Source organism: Podarcis gaigeae (assembly GCF_964106915.1).
Source record: "Podarcis gaigeae genome assembly, chromosome: 11".
NCBI lineage: Eukaryota > Metazoa > Chordata > Lepidosauria > Squamata > Lacertidae > Podarcis > Podarcis gaigeae.
This window is the reverse complement of record NC_139687.1, coordinates 5,764,969-5,778,171: the sequence shown is the minus strand read 5'-3', so window position 1 is coordinate 5,778,171 and position 13,203 is coordinate 5,764,969. Positions and strand designations below refer to the sequence as shown.

At 41.5% G+C, this 13,203-nt stretch overlaps 1 protein-coding gene across 2 annotated transcripts in view; it reads left to right on the top strand.

Annotated features, from left to right (window-relative positions):
- LOC310826738 (transducin-like enhancer protein 1) overlaps positions 1-13,203 on the top strand; it is a 77,476-nt gene that overhangs the window by 8,841 nt on the left and 55,432 nt on the right. The window lies entirely within an intron of this gene.

Sequence of the window (13,203 nt, the reverse complement as noted above, 5' to 3'; positions counted from 1 at the left end):
TGCCCTTCTATGTTTTCTCCCCCTTTTCTGTCTGGCTTGTTGCCTTCTCACTTCCAAATAATTGCAACTTCAAAAACGGTGCATACTGCTAACAGCACTATTCTTCTCCTTCGTTTAAGGAAGCACTCATAAAGCTCTCTGTATGCAAGACTCTTGCTGCAAAAAATCTCTTCCTGATTGCTCATTAAATCATCAGTAGTGGATGTTGACAATAGTGGGTTAAACAGAGTGACAATTTAAGCAGTGGCGGACCTTGATTTCTCAAACTTCAGTGGCACTTTCTGCGGTGCCAAAATCTGCCCCCCACTTCTCGCCTTCCATTGGATATCTTAGTTGCAGCACCCCAGAAAATCTGCACCCAGTCTGGCTGCACCTTTTGCACTTTGCTAGATCTACCTTTCATTCAAGAGACATCCTTGGTTCTCTACACCTTTCTTAAGAGGCGTAGTAGTGTTCACCTAGTTCTCGCTGAGATAACGGGGGAAGGCTCACCTAGATATCAGTAAATATATCGAGTTTTCTACATGCAGGGAATTTGTTATGTAGGGAAGAGGATCAATCATGAGGATCCAGGCTCAGGCTATAATTAGAACATATTTAAAGATAATTTCTCCTTCCTTTGGCTGCTGCATTTTAATTGCTGTCATAAAATGTTGTCTGAATTTCTGCTGAATGCATTGATTCTCCATCTTTGTGGAATTAAGCTGAACATATTTTTTAAACACTGGTGTGCTGAAGAGCACATCCCAGTCTAGTTTGGCTCAGGGATTTAGACAGGCATTTGGCCACAGAGCCAAGGTTTCGGGGGGAGGGGGGGAATGCACATCTGGGCACTCCAATGGTGGGGAAAGGTGATGCAGAGGAATATTGAGAAAAGAGCAAGGGTTAAAATCTTGCCCCTCAACTGTTATTTCTCTGGAAACTAAAATTCCCAGCGCCACCACTCTTCAGCTGCTCAGTCCTTAACAGGACTTTTCACACACAAGAAGAGCTTGAAAAGTGAATCTCTTCTATTAAGCAATCCACTGCATAAATTCGGGGGGGGGGGGCAGCCACAGTAGAGGACAGCACCGCATTCCCCTTCCAAATGTTTGAGTTGGCTCTGAGAGAAACCTTCTCTTGAAATGTGTGACAGTTGGATGTTCCTTTTGTAACCTCAGCAATAGGTTTGGCTGGCAGTGTGTAAAGAGTTCTTACCTGCAGTCTGACTGTGGTTAATTGGGGCAATCTAAACAATTAAGACTGATTGGAAATGATGAAAAGTAGGACATGGCTGGTCTGCCATGGGCCATGCTTCTGGAGCAGTGACACAAACCTCTGGCTAAGTGGCAGCTCTTATGTCGTAAGGCTTTCAAAAATGATTGGACAGAAAATCAAGCCACACTGGATTGTTTCTTGTTCCGTTTCCAGCCTTTTGATATCTTGGGTAAACAGTCGGTCAAAGCAGCTTATGGAATAAGGTGACCAGTCAGTGTATTGACAAGAACAGACACAATAGAAAACTGCATTAGGAGGCAAGCCATTGGGATTTGCAGTAAATATATTACTGAACACAAGTGAATTGCCAATACTGCTTGTTTAGCAGTTTGCAAGGGCAATGGCAGTATGGATTTTTGAATTAGAAGGGAAGGACTGTTCTTTCTCTGTGCTGGAACATCTAGTGGATGGCTGAGAAGAAAATTGATTTAGGGAACAAAATGCTGCAACCTCTGTTTTGTGCCATGTGAAAGGCTTCTATGGATTAGTGAGTGGAAATACAAAGGTAGCTTTCAGTTTAGTAGAAAGAGAGCAGAGCACAAGGGGTCTTTGTTTGCTGCCTGGTCAAGATGGCATTCAGTTAAGCCTAGGAGATGTGGGGGTAAGACATATACCCCTCCCAGCTATTACAAGGACTTCTTTAGCTTATTTGGCTTTCTTTGAAATTGCCTGAAATAAGCTGGTTGTGTGAATGAGCTTCAGTGAGCACTGTCACCAATCTGTTGGTGGTGACAAGTTCAGTTTCGCATTGACAAGAGCAAAGTTCCACACTTTTTTTTTTAAAAAAGAAAATAATAACCCACAGTGGTTCTGTGAATAGGCTCGTAGAGTGATCCATGTATTGACATTGCTTCCCTTAGCCACCATGCACCTGTAACTTGCAGCCCAGTCAAATACATGTTTACTTAAAAGTAAACCTCACTGGTTTTAGCTGCAAGCAGCTATATGCATATGGTAGCAGGCTTAGGGTAACTTCATAGATGTTTGTTCTTTCAACAAGAAGTGATATTTGCAGATCAGACATAAGGCAGTGCCTTCATAATACTTTATATTACCCCAGCTACAGAATTGTTAAGTGCAAGCACTTCAACATTCAGTAGAGTGTCATAACTGACTGAGTCACTATATAGGTATTGGCACTTAGATTACCATTTTAAGCAAACTATCTTATCAATGGAAGAATGTGTTTTCGAGCTATAGCCGATAAACTATTATTTCTTGTGCCACCCGACTAACATTATGTCATAATGTTTTAATGGGCATCAGTTCTCTTCCGTCAGATGAATCAAAGATGACTGAGGATGTGAACAGGGTCAGAAAGGAATGAAACCTTCAATTAAATTCTTTATATAATATAGCATAGCGGATAGGCTAAAGGGCAGAGCACAGTTTAATGGCCCACCAATACCTTTAACAAATGTTACAAACATTGCTGAGCCAAGGTTTTGGGGTGCTTGTGGGCAAGGGACCTATCCCCTTTATTAGTGTGTTTTGGCAGAGTGTGTGATGCTGTGCTAGGGTAAGAGCATGTGACCCTTTAAAAAGGGGCTGACCGATTATCACTTCTCTGTAGGAGCTGCAAATTGTTATTTGACAACTAGGGTGAGAATTTAGTTCCTCTGCCTTCAACACCAACCCCAGTGTGAATGGGTGACCATGTTAGACTTTCATTGATGTTGGTGGAGTCCCAGATTAAATTTGGTTTCAATCTCGAAGCATCCCGGCTGCTAATGTTGTGCTGTGGTCTTTTGTATATGCACCTAGGGGATTCTTGGGATCAGTAACTGTTGAGAGTGCTTTGTGGGGGCTGATGTAGGTTGATGGCAGTGATAGATGTGGAATGCATGTGGGTATTGAGTGAGTGGAAACCAACTTTATGGATGTTGTTTTTTATGTGCTGTATTTAATTTTGTTTTTCTTTTCTTATCTGAAAAGTAGTATATTAATGAATGAAATGGGGGGATAGTACTATTGTACATCAGTACCAGTCATGAATATATAGTAAATTACACTTAAGCTTACTTGGGAGAAAGGGAGAAGGGGTACCATGTGTGAAAATAAGTGAACTTAGACTTGCTTCATATGCCTGCAGAGGTATTGTGTAAGTCATGTGACAACTTCAGAAATGTGCATAGAGGGAGAGCGAAAAACACACACGAATGTTGGGGATCCCCGGCTGGCCTGTTGAGGTGACAAAAGAGGCATGTGCATGTCTGCATTTGCCACGTGTGACATTACCCATAGTTTCCTGTATGGAAGTGAAACTTATTTTTGGAAACTAATCTGGTGTAATTTAGCCCTCACAAAGAGTAGAACACTCATGGCTTGAAAATAAATGAAAAGGTGAACAATTAACAGTACCACCCACAAGCCAGTTAGGAAAATTAAATCCACTGAATCAAATTGCTCTGGTTTTAACTGGATCAGAATAATGAACAAGGACAAGAGGAGCATAATACAATGAGTATCCCTTTTTGAGTTTGGCATCCACTCACATTAATGCCACCCAGACAAACACAAAGGCACATGCTAGTCAAAACGGTGGTAATCTCAATTTCTATGCTGGGTAGGGGCTGATAATGCTATTTTGCCATCCTGTTATGTGAATGCAGTCACTACATTGGATCTAAGGAGGCTGGGGAAGTTTGAAGTGATGTGTTGCTGTTGCAAATGTATCTAGACAGCACCTGATCAAAGCTCATTTGAAATGGATATGTATTCCTGTTTATCAGTTGAGTTTAATCTGTTTGGAGTAAGTTTTCCCACCCCTTTCTGTTGATGATAATATTGACGGTGACAGCACTGATAACTTGAAATGTAGTTGAAGGCCACCTTCTATGGCTTTTGTGTGTGTGATGGTTAATATGGCTGTAAATAGGAGATGAATGTGGCTACTTTTCTAAGTCTATTACTCAGGAGGCCTGTAAACTTGATTGGCTGTTACAATTCTAGCAGAATCATTCGATTTGAGAGCAATAGAGAGATAAGATATCCAATTACCCAAATGATTTGCAGGGCTAGCCAATGTTGTCATGGCGACGTGAGTTGGAACAAATTAAATTTTAAGCAATAAAAATAATCTTAAAGCACGTCTGGGAACAAGAACATTTGGCAGTGGCACTTACCTGAATTGAATCTTAGTTTGACATGCTGTTGTTTGACATTGATATACTGTGGGGGTTTAAACTTCTTGAAATGGCACATTGCCTCTTAATGTGTTGCTGTCACTGCCAAAATAAGAGACTAGCATATTTTAGCAGGATTTTTTCCCCTTAAAGGAGGCTAATAATGCATGTGTATTGGAGGGAGGGGGAATTAAGTAATGGTTGCATATGGCAGGATATTTAGGGAACTAGCAAGTTCAAATGTCTGAAATTCAAGACTTACCTACAGAAACATTGCAAATTGTATGAATGTTAAGAAGGATGCTAGATTATAAATAACTTGGCACCATTAAGCTAAGCAAAGTGATATATGAAGATAAGTTAAACTTAAGAAAAGACAAATTTTGGATAATTATTAGGCTAAATTTAAACTTTTAAGGTTTGAATAAATGATATTGAAAATTTGAGATACAACATTGGAAAATTAGATAATAAGAATGGAAATAAGGTGATAAATTGCTGGTTAGATATTTATAAATTAGGAACGCAGGAGCGGGAGATGTGAGGGAGTCCAAAGAAGTTAAGAAAATATGTCACGATATGTGTTATCTTGTTTTTTTTATTTGTATTGTAATTTATAAAAAAGAAAACTTTTAATAAATATTTATTAAAAAAACAAAACAAATGTCTGAATACTTAATTTCTAACTACTTCAACTTTGCCTACAGGTCCTGAAAAGTAAATGGGCTGTAGATACTACCAGCATGTTCAGCATTTCACTGTGACTTTAACTCTTTGGCTGTGCACATGTTGACTGCTTTTGTTTGACTTGAAGATACTTCTGAACATAGGAAACCTATAAAACAAACTGGCTTGGCTCAAGTGAGCACATACAGGAATTGGCTATTTATTCCTCTCCCAACCCAGCAACTGGAAACACTCCTCACTTGGTATCTTTTGCTCCAAATCATTGTGTCTCAACATTTTTTTTTTTAAGTTAAGAAAAGAGACTTTGAAAAATGGGAGTATTTCAGATAATAAAGAACAGCAATCGAAGTGTGTTCCAATTGTACAAAAGGCTCCCGTTTCCTTATTAATGTTCTATCAGGCTGAATCCTGGCTTGCAATGCTTTTTTTAAAAGAAAAAAAAAATCTAAGAACACCCTATAAAGAGCTTTTATCTTCATGTCTGTTAGACAGATGGAGACTAAAATTGGTCTGAGGTCAAGCCATTTGCTGCATACTCGCAGCCTTCGATTTTCCTCACCACAGATCATCTCAAATGATTCAGTAATGACCAAAAGTGCAGCCTTGACCTTTATTCCCTGGTGGATTACTGTTACACAGTGTAAATGGCAAGAAGAACATTTTGTTCATTCAGATGGAGTTTTCATGTCTATTTTCCCGGGTCTTCTATAGCATAAGCAAAGCATTAAGTCCATTTGGTTGCTGGTTCTGTGGCAAGCCTGAATGTATCATTTCAATTAGGTGATAATAGTGTCCTTTTTAACGATGATTTCTTTTTCCAATACCCTAGAGGGTCATACTGTATTTTTAAAATGATTGCTTTTATATGTACTTCTAGTAAAGAATTAACTCTTATGTTGGTGAACATTGGGGTTCTAATTGTCATTATTAGGTGTTGCTAACATGTTTCTGAATGTGCTCTATTGCCTTTTTTCCTCATAGTTTTTCTTCTAAGTGTTTTCTAAGATGTAATTCCAGCTCTACATTACTTGCATGCAAGGCACAATCAAGTACAGCCCAGAATGAGGTGGCACTTTTAGCCCTTATGCCAGGAGATCTTTAACAACTGTGCATTACATGGTTGCAACCAAGTGATACAGTCCCACAGAGCCTTTGAATGCCAATGGGAGCTACCACATTGGGCTCTCTATATAGGCCACCACATACTATACATGGTTGATTGCTGGGTGTGTGTTTTTATTTAAAAAAACCAAACCACCTGCTGTCAGAGGTGTGATTTCAACATAGGACTGCTCCAGTCTGTACCCTTGTTATGTCTTCACATGAGTAAGATATACACAGAGCTCCTGTTTTCAGCAGATGCACTATTTAGCAACTGGATTTGTTTGGAGATTATAAAGATTCGTATAGGAGTTAAAAGACTGCTTCCTCGATAAGCAGATGAGGTTTAGCCTTGTGGCAACCGCTAGATTCTGGGGTATTTTGTTTTTGTTTGTTCAAGGATGTTCAGAAGTCTTACCACATGTTGTGGTGAGTCAGATAAAATGTTCATTGGAGCAGGAGAAACTAGTTGATATCCCCATGAGTAAGACCTAATAAATGGCTGCAGCTGATTAATCTTATAAAATTAAGTAATAGCTGTGGAGCAGAAGTAAAATAATGATAATAATTAGACTTGGTTGTTGGTTTGCATTTGTCTTTCTTGGGAGACAATGGAGGAGCGTGCCTTTGGGGATGAAGTCAAGTTGTTGGAAGGTTGCAGCACCTGTTGTAGACACCAGTATGGGAGAGACATGTTTTGTTGCAGCTGGGGAAGATGGTGTCTGGTTGTGCTGGTCTACCATGGCCATTCTTCTCTCTGCATTCCTCCTCTGGCCACCGCTGTGACTCCATGACCTGACTGTCTCCAGACACTGCGGTCGTCTGCTAGGGGTTCCCACACGGCAGTGTTGATGTTGCCAGCCTTCACATCATGTTTGCAGACATCTTTGTAATACAGGGTTGGTCTGTCAATGGACCTGGTACTTGAAGCCAGCTCCCTGTAGAGCATGTCCTTGGGGATTCTGCCACCTTCCATTCTGTGTACATGACCAAGCCAGCAGAGATGTTGGCTTGGCAATTAGAATAGATGTTATTGAATTCTCTCTCTCTCTTTGCATTTGGTGCTTTTGCTGACGTGCCAGAATGTGGAAGGAAAAGGTTATGAAGTTTTGAGGCAGCTTTGAACTTGAAAGACGCAGAGGTAACAGGAAGTGTGACTTGCGCGTTTCTTCAGTGGTTGCTTCCCCTCAGATGATATGCAAAACTTACTCCCACATACTTTCAGTACATTGCTTAGTTGTGTGCCACCCCCACAATGCTGCCTGCTTCAGTTCCCCCCCTCCCTACTTTCGTGTGTAAATGTAAATTGGTCCCAAATGAGCAATTTGATACGTGATCACCATGGGCCAGCACTGCTTCTAATCCAAGGCAAACTGCAGTTTGGGTTTTGCAGCTAAAAGATTGCGCAACAGATCCCACAGCTAGATTGACTTCTTGGAAATTGCTTCCTAAGTTCCCAAGTTTTAGGTTTGTTTTCAAATGATTTCAGCATACAGAGGTGCCGACTTGTGCCCCATATTTTTTTGGGGGGTAGGGAATTATGTCACCCATGTGTGTGTGTGATGCTGATGCCTCTGCTTTCCAAGTCTACAATTCTATGATTCTGTGACTTTTGCATACCCTTGCCAGTAGGTGTGAAAAACAACCCAAAAGGATGTGTGGGGAAATGGTTGCAAAATGTGCCATGCACACTGTTGTTTATAAATAGGTAACAGCCATGCTGATCTGAAGTTCTCTCCAAGGTAGTTGAGCAATTACAAGCAAAGTGTTGTGTTCAAGGAGGAGAAAATGCATGAAGGAAATATTTTTTAGCCTCATGAGAAGTGGCTGTCAGATGTTGCATTGTAATTATGCAACAAAGATTTTATTAAGATGTTTTAGAAATTTCATACTTTTATAAGACCTATGCATGCATGCTCCATAATATACACATTTTGCTTCTTCACTAGCTGGGGATGAGAGTTTGATGATTTTAAGGTGGGTGGAAGGTAGATCAGGATCTACAGTCATACCTGGGAAGTGGAATGGAATCCATTCTGGAAGTTTGACTTCCGAAACGTTCAGAAACCAAGGCACGGCTTTCAATTGGTTTCCGATTGCACAGGCACGCCAGAAATAGCAGAAACCGCGCTGGACGTTTGGCTTTCCCTAAAAAGGTTGAAAACTGGAACACTCACTTCTGGTTTTAGATCGTTCGGGAGCCAGAACGTTCGCCTCTCAAGGCCTTCGGGAGCCGAGGTACAACTGTACTAATAGATCTCTGAGCTGTTTCCAGGAAATCTTCAATTTTTTGCTCCTAATTGTTTAATAATGACAAAAAAATGATTCCCCAACCCATCTGCTTGCTGAATCTAGTTAAAAACGAGCTAGATCCCACAAACCTGAAATCTGCACACCACTCATTTAAGTTAGAACTTCAAGATAGCTTTTATCACCTTGAGAAGAGAGAAAAACATAAATTCATGAGTTGGGTGAATGGGACTAGAATTTGTCACCCACATGCCTGTTCTGGCCAAGAGAATAAGTTTTATTGTGTCCCTACCCCCTCTTGTCTTCTAAAAACATATTTTGCTGCTTACATCAGGATAACCAGCCGCAGGTAAAAGAGCTTTTAATGGTGAGCTGCTTAATCACCATAATTGAGTTGCATTTTATGACAGTGAGAAAATCCAGTTCTCTCTGCATCTCTCCATTTCCTGTCCAGGCAGAATGTCTCCCACGTTTCAGGAAGTGCGGCCTGTTTCCTTTGGACTTCTTTTTATCACTTTAGGACTTGGCTGTCTAGGCAAAGAAAGTCCTCCTTCGTTGAGAGTTTACAATGATAAAATTATGGAGATTGGCGCGTATGTTCAGTGGCGTAGCGTGGGGGGTGCAGGGGGGGCGGCCGCACCGGGCGCAACATCTGGGGGTTAGGGTTAGGGGGCGCAAATCCACGGGTTAGGGGGCAGAAATTACTTGCCTTGCCCCGGGTGCTGACAACCCACGCTACGCCACTGCGTATGTTGATGAGAAGCTGTTTGTGATAGGAAAACATCCTGATTTTGGCGTTCAAACCCCCCAGAATGGAGGGCGAGACTTCTCAGCTGTTTGTCTTGGATTTGTTGTTTGTTGCTGCTAATGTACTACAGGGATCATTGGTTACGAAGAACATCTGTGATTCATTTTTCAAGATTTAAGAATCTGTTGTCGAACGGGAATCAAATTTTGCCAATCTTCCTCACACGCAAGATCATGCTTGGTCTGTGCATGTAGCAGAATGAAGTACCACTGTTGAATGTGTTTTGAGCTCCACTCTAGCACAGCAGGCAGAGGGTTGGTCTGGTGTTCAAACATGGCCCTCCAAACTTTTATGCTGGGTCCTTGGGCCATGACCTGGCTGGAGTATATCCTTGAACTGTGATAATGCTTCTTCCTTTGCCTGGTAGGAGTCTGGGGGTATGTTCATAGAAACCTCTTGCATTTTTTGCATGACTGGAGTGTAACAGGCTGTACGGAACTAAATGTCATATCCAATTCTCTGCCAAATTTGCATTTGGTCCCACTTACCACTGCTGTGGGCTGAAAGGGGTTCCTCGCCTAGGTTTAGAAGGTCATTCTCTTTCATATGGGCTATTTTTGTGTGGGGGGAAAAACATTTTAAACTGGGGTGCATTAAAAAGAAGGCTCCTTGGCCTGTTTGTGCAGTGCCACTTCAGGACTCCACTACCTCATTCTGCTGATGGCAAGCTTCATTGTTAAGCAAAATAATAGATTTGTGTGTGTATGCTACCCAACAGCAGTTGTAGGAAGCCAGCCAAGAGAGCGCATGGACCCTCCCTCTCTTCTGAGCTCTTAACTGCTCCACTTGTCAGGCAAAGAGCAAGGGTGGTCCAGTGCCAGCACTGGGCTTTGAGGGTAAAATAAAATACAAATAGCACCAGGTGCCAAGTGACACCTCCCTCTCTAGCACTGTTGGACAAGTGTCTTCTTGCATTCGTGGTAGTTTCACACTTAAGACGGCAACACACATAAAAGGCCCAGGCAAAGGTTTGCTTCTCAGAGGGCATAAATATAATTCCCAAGTGCTGCAAATACTCTGAGATACAAGTTTCTCTATGGGATCTTGCATTGTGCAGACATACCATAGATTATTAAGCAAAGTTTCCAGTTTGAACTTGGAAACACGTTAACTTTACACATAGTTTAAATATCCACTAACGAAAAACCAGTGACCTATAGAAACTTAGAAATTTAGGGAAGGGTTTGCTTAAAAAGGGTATCACACATTTTATCACACATTAGTAATCTGGTTAAATGTATTTGTTTCCTGCTGCAGAGCGTGTAGGAAAAATTGGGTGCAAATTTAATAATGGCCATTTTTTAGCTTATTTAAAAGCTGTTCCAAGTTGTGTGGGTAGGTGGGGGGGGGAGAGGCACTCAAGAACTAACATCTGACATAAGACAAGTACTGGTACTCGCAGCTAGCTACATTTTAGGTCAAAACACTTTTCATTTAATAAGAAGAACTTGCAGACACAGACTCAGAAGTGACAAAACAACTGCAGTCTTAACTGCACATTACACAATGCAGCTGAATTCCTTCATGTTGATTTTCCTGATGCTTCAAAAAGGAGGGCAGCACTTGAGTCTGGGGGCCAGCAAACCTGTCATTTGCAAATAAATCAAAAGGCCATCATTGCTGATAGCAAGGTCTAATGACTGCAGTTTCTGTGTACTCTTTGATAGGCCCCACACTCAAGCCTGCTATTAAAAATGAATGCATTCAAGAGGCCTTGCATTAAGAACATAAACAATTAAGGGCACTTGAGCTGCTCCACAGAAAGCTGCTGCCATACAAATGCGAGCGAGGGCTTTCATGTGCAGCACCGACCTCTGCAATCTGCTTTGCTAGGGAGCCAGAGAGAACGTGGGCAATTAGTGTTGGTGTATCTGCAAGGCCTTCCTTCTTTAATCCCCCATTGTTTTAACTGTCCTCTATATTTGCAGATCAGAAATCAAACGATAAGCTGTGTCAAACTGGTGACAGCTCAGAAGTCATGAATACTACATGAACTTTAGAGTCTGTGACAGCCTTTCCAGAGATTTAATACCATATATATTTTATAGCCCATCTCTGAAATATGGCTTATATTTTGATTGGCTGACTGGTTTTAGTTTGCTGCAACCTTTTTATTGTTCTTTTTTAAAAGTTGAATTCTGACTTCAGAGTATTTGTGGAATATGGTTTTTCTGGGTTTTTTTTAAAATTTATGCGAGCTTGTGGGTTGTGTGTCGAATTAAAGTCTGGAGTAGTTTGGCTTTCTGGTGAAGTTAACTGAACTAGCACCCTTCAGATGATAGGCAGAGGATAGGATGCTTAAAAGTTTCCTTTTAAGTACATTGGTACCTCTAGTTACAGACTCGATCTGTTCGGTGGTGCTCTTCGCACCCCAAAAAGTCTGTAACTAGAGTGCCGCTCCTGCGCACGAGCAGGGTGCGATAGAGTGCTTCTGCGCACACAGCAAAACCCGGAAGTATACACTTCTGGGTTTGCCGCGTTGGCAAGCCGAAAAGATACAACATGAACCTAACGCAACATGAGGTATGACTGTATGCTAATTGAACACTGCAGATGAAGACAGTAGCATAGGAATGAGAAGAGTATTCAGTTGTTTCCACTAAACAGGAACACAATACAAGAATACACTCCTACTTGAATCTAGGTAGAACTGTGGCTTCCAGTTGGTGGCAGGAGCACGTCTGAGCACACAATCTCCTTCTGGTGGCTTTGTGGAAGTGAAGGTGGTCATACCCAGCTTATTTCTCGCCTCATGGAGGCCTTCAGTAAACCGAGGAACATCAATGCTACTGGTTCCTCAGAATAGCCTCAAGCAAATGAGGAAAGTTGAAGTATGATATGGTAGGCCTCACATCATATGCTATAAAGCAGGATGGCCAGTTCATAGCCTCCAATTCTTCTAGCCTAAATTTGGGGCACACCCACCCCCTGGTGTGCTGCTGGCCATCTGCTCAAGCCAACTTTCGCCTCCCCATATGACCTTACCACCACCACCACCAGAGCAGCACACGGAAACACTGTTTGCCTTCCTGCTGGATTTATCTACTTGCACTTTTTGGCATGCTTTCGAACTGTTAGGCTGGCAGGAGCTGGGGCTGAGCAACAGGAGCTGACCCCGCCCAAGAGGCTCAGTGGTTTAGACCACGGCGCCACCTGCATCTCTTAGCAGCATCTTCTAGGAGGGATTAAAAGCTGGCAGAACACAACTGCATTATCTGGGCCATCCCTCATTACTCAAAAGTCCTAATTGTTAGCAGCCTTGAATGGTATAGTAAATAAGGAATGGTCTAATTTTTCAAAATAAATAAAGTGAAGTGCAGAAATTATGCAAAGGGGGTTATGCAAAGAGAGGCATTTGTGTGTGTGTAAAATCTCTTCCCTCCAATAAAGTTTAGTATGGTAACATAAGAATGTACATCAGAGTTCTATGCTTAACTTGGAATAAACAGTAATATTCTTTATTAGCCCTGTTGGTACCTTTGTGCACGTACAAATGTTGTGGGGTAAATATTACTGTTCCTTGGTGTGTTCACTCAAGGTTTTCCATCTCTTAAGTTTAAATTGTGGTAAGCTCTGATACATACGGATGGCATCTATGTTAAATATTTAGAAGTGATTCAGACATAGAGGTGTGAAGGCCCAGGAGAAATGTGCAGTTATCCAACCTAGATAATTTTTAACCCTGGTGAATATTGTGTATCTTTGAATTCCAGGTGAGCTAGGTTTCTGTTTCTCCAAAGATACCCTCTGCATTGTTGTCATTCACTCTTCCCCATTCTCAAGGAATCATCTGTATCCTGCACCCCTCTGCTTTATCTTAACCAGAGTTGAGGTGCTGAAACTGAACTAGCAATTTCCCTGAACTGAGAATTTGAGTACAACCTAGCCTCAAACTAAGCCAAAAACAATTCCCATACACTTCAGCCATAATTTCATAGGAGCACAGGAAGCTGTCTTTGTACTAAATCATACTTT